We start from the raw sequence: 7,443 nt of genomic DNA, 5'->3' as shown, positions 1-7,443 counted from the left end.
CTACTTCTGTGAATGGAAAACCGAGTTTAATTTCAGCAAGTGTGAAAAATGATCCGCTCCGTCATTGAAGAAGGTCCTATCCATAATTATATATTTCAAAGAAATAAATCAATAATTCAGTGTAATGTAAGCGTAAAGAGTAGTATGTCGCTCGCACTAATCAGATTGCCGCATTTTTCATGTATCACAAACCAATCATATTGTTGTGGTGTTGACCTTTTTCATGCGGTATTGCAGAGAAAAGCAACTCGCATTGCGGTGTTGCGGTGATCTCAAGTCTTACAGTTTACGATAAATGTAGTTCAAACCGTCGGTTCTCGGCGAAATAAACCATTTCCGAGATGCAGTTTATTCTTTAACCTTTTAAAAAGCTAGATTTTGAAAGACCGGTGGCTAACCAACCTGCAGAGCGAGCGTAATTTTGGGAGAGCGGGTGCTCAGTATTTTTCAGCGAAAACTGGCCACCATCTCAGATTTTAATGGCAGTCGAAGGCTGGGATGAGAAACCAATTTCGATTAAGTGTGCAACTGACGGTCAAAAATAAGGAGAGGGGCTGGGTGGGGAAGTGAGTATTACGCCTGCTCGAACTCTTCTTTGTTTTGCAATTTGCTGATTGGTGCAATTTTGCTCTATCTGTCAATCACAAGCCAAATATGTCATTCGGACATTTCGCTCTTGCAGTAAAGAGAGGACATGATCACAGAGTACAGATGACGTTGTAACTTTCGATTCCGCTCTCAAGGAAGCATTTAATCTTTCGGAAATTGGCATGTATTGCGCATTAAGATCGAAACGAGAAGCAATTTATACACTGGCATTTTGAAAGGACCTGGGGGCCGTGTTGTCAACTGGCGTTGGGAAAAGCTTGATATTGGAGGTCTTGGTTTGCATGAAGGTACATGAAAACTATTGAAATGTGTGTCAGTCATTTCGTGTTAAAACTCATATGTCCATATTGCTTCCCTTTGTAATTTCTAGATATAAACGAGTGTATCACCAACATCCACCGTTGTCACAAAAGAGAAATTTGTAATAACACAGAAGGCTCCAACTCGTGCGAATGCAAAAGCGAGTTTAACTGCAGTAGGTGTGAAAAATGTTTTCCCTTTCAATTGGAGAAAGTCATATCCATCATTGAGTTATTTTAAACAAGTAAATAAATAAATAACTCTATTCCAGCGTAAAAAATGGTATGTCGCTCGCACCAATCAGATTGCGGCATTTCTCACGTATCACAAACCAATCATATAGCTGCATTATCGTATATATTACCTACCAATCAGATTACCCAATTCTTCATCGGTCACAAATCAATGAGATTGCCGCATTAGGTATATATCACGTACCAATCAGATCACAGCATCGGGGTATGCTTGCAACAATCAGAATGCCGTCCCTAATGCCAATCAGGGCTGGAAATTAGGGTACCATGATACGTTGCGATTGAATCAACTTAACACTGACACACACCAAGAACGACATAAACAAGAATTGTGAGCTCATCTACCCAGTGTAATGGTTCGTGTCTTTCATGAAGACTTTTGTGCTACAATCTCTCCGGATTAGTCAGGTCATCATGGAAATTTTTCAACCTTTTGCAAGTACTCCTCAATTAATTACAACGTACACTGTCAGCTGAAGGCCTAACAGGAATTTATCACTAGCGCTTTTTATTTGGGTAGCACCACTTCTTGCGGTTCAGGTAAAAGTTGTGCATAAATTATAATTGATTGTCTTGTTTCTGCCTTATGGTTGCTCTTTTTGCAAAGGTTGAAAACACCACCAAGTTATATTTACCTTCTGTGTAGACTCAAGAACGTTGCAAAGATGTTTTGCTATGTTTCATTCCTTACCTAACTTTTTGTGTGTCTTTGCCTGACTACTGCCTTTGTTACTTTTCAATGGGGTGAAAAAAATCCGGACTGTGATTGTGACGCGCCTATAAGCTATCTCTGACGAGTACGACGAGGGAAGCAATTAAACATTTAGCTAACTACTAGTTTATCATCGCTTTTAGAAAATCACTATTGCTAAAATAATAAAAGTGCACTACAATCGAGATATCAGTACTAATTATATCACTTTTTCATGTGTTACAAATGGTTTTCTTCTACTGCACCTTACCTTACCTACCTGCACCTACCTGGAAAAGTATTTCGGAAGTGGGGGGAGGGGGGGAGTGGGAGGGGAGGAAGAACTTAAATAATTTTTGTTGGGTAAGAGCCACTGGCCTGTTAGAATTCTCACCTTAGTATAGTCTATTTTCTGACCAACTATGGACCCCATCACTTTTGGTCATACTTGCAAAAATTTTAAACTGCGCATTTTCCAATTTTTTAATCCCCAATTATCACAACTTTCGTAAACCTAATGTCCCAAAACTGTTTTTACTTATTAAAGGAAAGCTAATAGCTGCTGTCAAACAAAAAAACAAAAAACAAAAAAGGATTTTTCCTTTGATGAGTAACATACGCACTACAGCTGATTGCAAAAAGGTTATCGGAAAAAGCGCAAGCCATGTTAAAGTATCCGTTTCTTTGCTTCTAAAAGTTTTTCATCGATTAATTATTTATGTTTAAACGGTACTTTCCCACTACAATTTGGTGTTTACTTTTTATTCGCCATCATGGACCAGACTTTCTCAGATGAAATGCCATTAACAACGTAAATTTTTTGACAATCCTGCCTCAATAAAGAAAAGAAATTCGCAAGAAACGTTATGCTTCTGTTGGTCAATTTTTCACGCAATTCTAACGTGCTTAGACGTTTTTTTAGAAATAAATTTCGCTTTTAATTTTGCTACCTTACACTTCACCTTATCACGTGTCAATTCCTTTTAAACAACTTGCATTTTGTCATGTATTTCACACGCTCAGTGAAAAGGCCAGATAAGCAACAACCAAATAAGGAGCCTACCTCGTTACGCCTTGAAACATGATAGTTGTCTCCTCATTCAAACTATTTTCACTTGTTTGAAGAAGGGAGACCGAAAAATATCTTTGTTCAGTGGTTGTTAGAGATGAAATAGTTTTTGGTTTGCTTTCCTTAGCAAAATTACATTGAAAATACTTTTCGGGGAAAATAGCTGTAACTGAATAATTAAAACTGTCTCTGATGGAGAGGAACAGGAGTAAGGATCGTCGTAGGCTGCGAGCAGATCGTTGTTTAGTCTCGTCACGCAAGGTAGAGAAGGCGTTGCGCGAAGAGACCAAATTAGGGCTGCGAAGGGGACAGCAGGAAGCGTGGTACCTATGCAATTTATTTTCGCCAAGAATGCCTATGTTTTATACAGAGGGGGAAAAATAAGATGAACTTTGCAAAATGCCCATACCGAGTTAAACTCATTGTACACGGTACAAGATAAGGATAAGTTATGCCATAATAATCCTTATATTGCGAGCACGTCGACAATTAAACCGTAACCTTAATGTTCATTTCATAGCATAAAACAAAATATCAGTCAAATAGAAAAACCAAAAAATAAGCGCCCAGTCAATTGTCAATCAACTACGCTACATAACTACCGTAAGGATTCGATTTAGTGCTCTCCTTAAAATAAGCGCCCGCTCTCATTAGACTTTTTTAATGAGCGCCCCTATTCTAATAAGCGCTCCCTTTGAATAGGCATTCGCGTTCCAATCAGCACCCCTACACAAATAAGCGCCCCTATTCTGAATCAGTAATTGCACAGCGGAGTACTTGTACATTGAGATCAACCATTATTCAACTTCCTTTAATTGCTCACGTAAAGCCTCAAAACAGAATCAATGGTCTATGTGTCCGTCTTTTAACTGTTATTTTCAGTTCATTCATCGCGTGACGATTGCAGCTTAGCTAATCGTTCTAGCCAGGACCTATCCATGGAAAATAATCCATCCTTTTGCAGTCCTTTTAATCCTTTTGAAATAAGTAGGATTGTCTCGCGCATTTTACTGTTTCTCAGGATGAGAATAAGCGCCATGTACCCATCCCCAGGTTTCACTGTCCCACCATCATCAAAACAATTTTCAAAACAAATAAAGTCAAGGATCAAAGGGATAAAACGAGACGAATATTTGAAAAGTCTTGGCAAGATTCAGGTCTGTGCAATGTTTTGCGTGGGCAGTTTTTGAAAAAAGGTTTCGCTTAAATTTATAAGGCTTTGTATAAAGACGCCATGTTAGTGTACCTCCGAGGAACACCAATATGGCGGCAGGAAGGTAACAAAAACATATGTCATCGAGTTCTGCTGTACGAGACCTGTAGTCGTCTTCTGAGGGCTCATAAACATCTTAATGACTACAAAATCTCAGCAGATAAGTCAAGGTATCGATTCCTTATTTAGTGCCCAGGGTAAGTCCCCCAAAGTCTATAAAGGAAGACCTAAAACATTTAACCCCAACTGGCCAGCTATCTAAAGTCATGGAAGGTTTCACAAGAGACTCATTACTTAAGAGCAGCCGTCCGTAAATATCGCACGGAGGTGTGCAATATGAAAAGATCGAAAATCCCCAAACTTTGCCAGAATATAGTTTAGGATGAACTATTTCTAGAAATAATACTTTGAGTTCAATTGCATTTTTACTTTTCGTGAACGGCGGCAAAATCGGTTTTGCGGCTCTCGCGTCAGCTTCACGAGGTTTAAAAATTATTTCAACATCGCTTAAAAATAAACAAAGCAGTAAATGTGACCAAATATTTTCCTAATGAAAAGAACACGTATTTACAAACAGTCTGTAGAGTTCTTTGTTCCATTCCGTTACAATCAAAATTTTTGGGGAGTTTTTGGTTTTTTCCAATATTTCACTCATTTTGGCGGACAAAAACATGGCAAAACTGAGAGAGTAAAATCCCACCTTGGTACATGGCATGGGGTTATACCAAGTTAGTCCAGCGAAAGAACAAGGTTTCTTCTTCAAATAACTCCAATAGAATACTTGGGCTACTCAAACTACGAGATTTTAGGACCCCCAACAAAAGTGACTCAGAGGTCAAAACGCACCATTCCTTGTCACGCGATTGGAGGTGAAAAATCAACAATGCGCACGTGGAAAAGATAAAAGACCGCTTTGGGAGCGAAATATCGTTACCAAACTGAATCGTTGACTTCTTTTCCTTAGACCACACTCAGATTGGAAGCCCAATTTCGATACCTTCGTGGTTGTTATTCTTTAATACTGTAATTGATGAGGGCTGATGATTTAATTTTAGACATCGACGAGTGTTCTCAAAACAGCCACAACTGCAGCAATAGAAATGCCACTTGTAATAATACTAAGGGATCATTCAAGTGCTCTTGTAAACCAGGATTCAGGGGTGACGGAAACAATTGCACAGGTACCGAACTTTGTCATATCAGTCCAAAAATCTTATAGAAATACCTGAGACAAAGCCAATCAAGATGATACTATGATATTGGAGCACTTCCTCCTCCCTTTTATCCCTGCAGCCTCAGTGTATGAGTATGGTCCGTTGACTCCATTTCAGACATTGATGACTGTCTTAGCGATACCCATAACTGCAGTAAGGACTGTGCCACTTGCAAAAATATCGAGGGATCTCTCCTCTGCTCGTAATTTTTTGTTTCTCACGACACTAAACACAACTGTTACTTTATTGCAGACATCGACGAGTGCGCCGAAAATATCCACAATTGTAGCAAGGACAACGCCACTTGTTCTAATAGCAAGGGATCGTTCAACTGCTCATGTAATCCTGGTTTCAGAGGTGATGGATATAACTGCACAGGTATTTCATATTATCATTCGATGGATTTTTCCCCCATTTTCATTGGCTGGGAGCCCACCACGTGACCTGCAAGTAACTGCCTACAAATAATGGTCTGCTCATGCGTACTACCGTCTAACTCCATTTTTGCTGCAAATAATATTCTGCTCATGCGCAATAGTAACCATGCTCTTGTGGTCGCTCTTGTGGTCGCTCTTGTGGTCGCTCTTGTGGTCGCTCTTGTGTGAAATGGCAGATCGCGATCGCTTCCCTGAGCTTTTTATTTCGGATTTCAAATCCTTGAAGTCTGTGAACTTGTTTCTGGAAGTTTCAGCCATTTGAAGGCATACATTTTGTTAATTAACAGTTGACTGTACTTTCAATTCAAAGTCGACAGAATAAATTATTTAGCTGAGAAGGAAACCATCTAATTTCTGGCAGCAGTGCGCGCTTGCCGCCTCCCCCAAAAAATTGAAAACAAACTTGCTTGCCGCTGCCCCCAGAAAATTGAAAAGAAATTCGGTGATCAAATGATAAAACAATTACCGAACTCGGTTTTCGAAAAATGTTGTGATTTTTCAGTGTCTCGCAGATCAATTATTTTCCGAAGCCGAAGTCTGAGGCAAATAATTGATCTGCTCGCCACGGAAAAATCACGATATTTTGCTCAACCTCGTCCAATAACTGTAAATTATTAAGAGCGTGGAATTTTGAGCACATAAACTTGCCAAACTCCCTGCAAAAAGGCGATAAACCTGGCGGAGATTTGATGTCGTGTAATCAAAGAAGAGAAGGTGCCCACCTTTCCCTAACTCGCCTCAAATCTTCCCGCAACCGAAGAAACGCACATCGTACAACATCATATAACTATGGCCTGCTCGCAAGCTACCATTGCATGGCCAAGCTAAAAAAAACTTTGATCTATGAGCTAAGTAGGGTAAATTGATTGGTAAGAAACACTTTCACCTTCTTTTCTTGATTTGGGAAAATTACTCACGGTTACCTTAAAAATTCAAGCGTATGCTTACAAGGTACACTCCATTTGTCCGGTTGAATACAGCTCTTCCTCTCAAATAGTTACATAGAAATTAATTTACGAAGGAACGAGCGGGAGACAAAATTTTATATAAAACAAAAGTTCGGCTGACAGATAACCTGGCATGAAAAAATCTTGATTCTAGTGAATGTAACTTAAACAGAAATGCTGATGAAATCTGATATTATATTGCTTTCCTTTTTTTCTGTCAGCTTGTGAGGATAAAAACCACCAATGTACATACTGGGCATCAATCGGTGAATGCACAAAAAATCCACAATATATGCTGCGCAATTGCCTGAAAAGTTGCAACGCCTGTCTAGGTAGGCATGAGTAATTGTTCGGAAAGTCAAATAAAATTTAACATTTTAAAATTGGGAGAGAATGCATCCATCTGCGAATTTGTATGAACCAATTGAGCATTCACTGATATTTTAATTATTTTACAGTGTTTATCCTCTCAAAAAGAATGTTAGCTTTGTAGCCAATGTGCCGGTTCGTCATGAAATTTGTGTCATTTGTGTCATTTGTGTAAAGATCTCAAAGCAAAAATACCTTTTGCATTAAATAGAGTATACCATGCCTTAATAGAATAGTTTCCGTTGAGTTTAACTGCAACTTTAACTGCGTTTCCTCTCCCCGGGGAGAGCATGGGACGTCGTGCAACGCGAGCCTGCGAGTGGTCTGCTGATGGGTTACT

At 39.3% G+C, this 7,443-nt stretch overlaps 1 long non-coding RNA gene and 1 other non-coding gene across 2 annotated transcripts in view; both read left to right on the top strand.

Annotated features, from left to right (window-relative positions):
* LOC111339894 (uncharacterized) overlaps positions 1–7,443 on the top strand; it is a 449,109-nt gene that overhangs the window by 171,932 nt on the left and 269,734 nt on the right. The gene's annotated exons all lie outside the window — the stretch shown is intronic.
* Positions 5,196–7,045, top strand: LOC148737560 (uncharacterized). The gene is made up of 3 exons (XR_015996315.1): positions 5,196–5,317; positions 5,603–5,728; positions 6,956–7,045. It is a non-coding gene; the product is annotated as an uncharacterized LOC148737560 (long non-coding RNA).

The sequence above is a fragment of the Stylophora pistillata genome, chromosome 2 (genome assembly GCF_964205215.1).
Source record: "Stylophora pistillata chromosome 2, jaStyPist1.2, whole genome shotgun sequence".
In the NCBI taxonomy this organism is placed as follows: domain Eukaryota; kingdom Metazoa; phylum Cnidaria; class Anthozoa; order Scleractinia; family Pocilloporidae; genus Stylophora; species Stylophora pistillata.
This window is presented reverse-complemented; position numbering and strand designations above follow the sequence as displayed.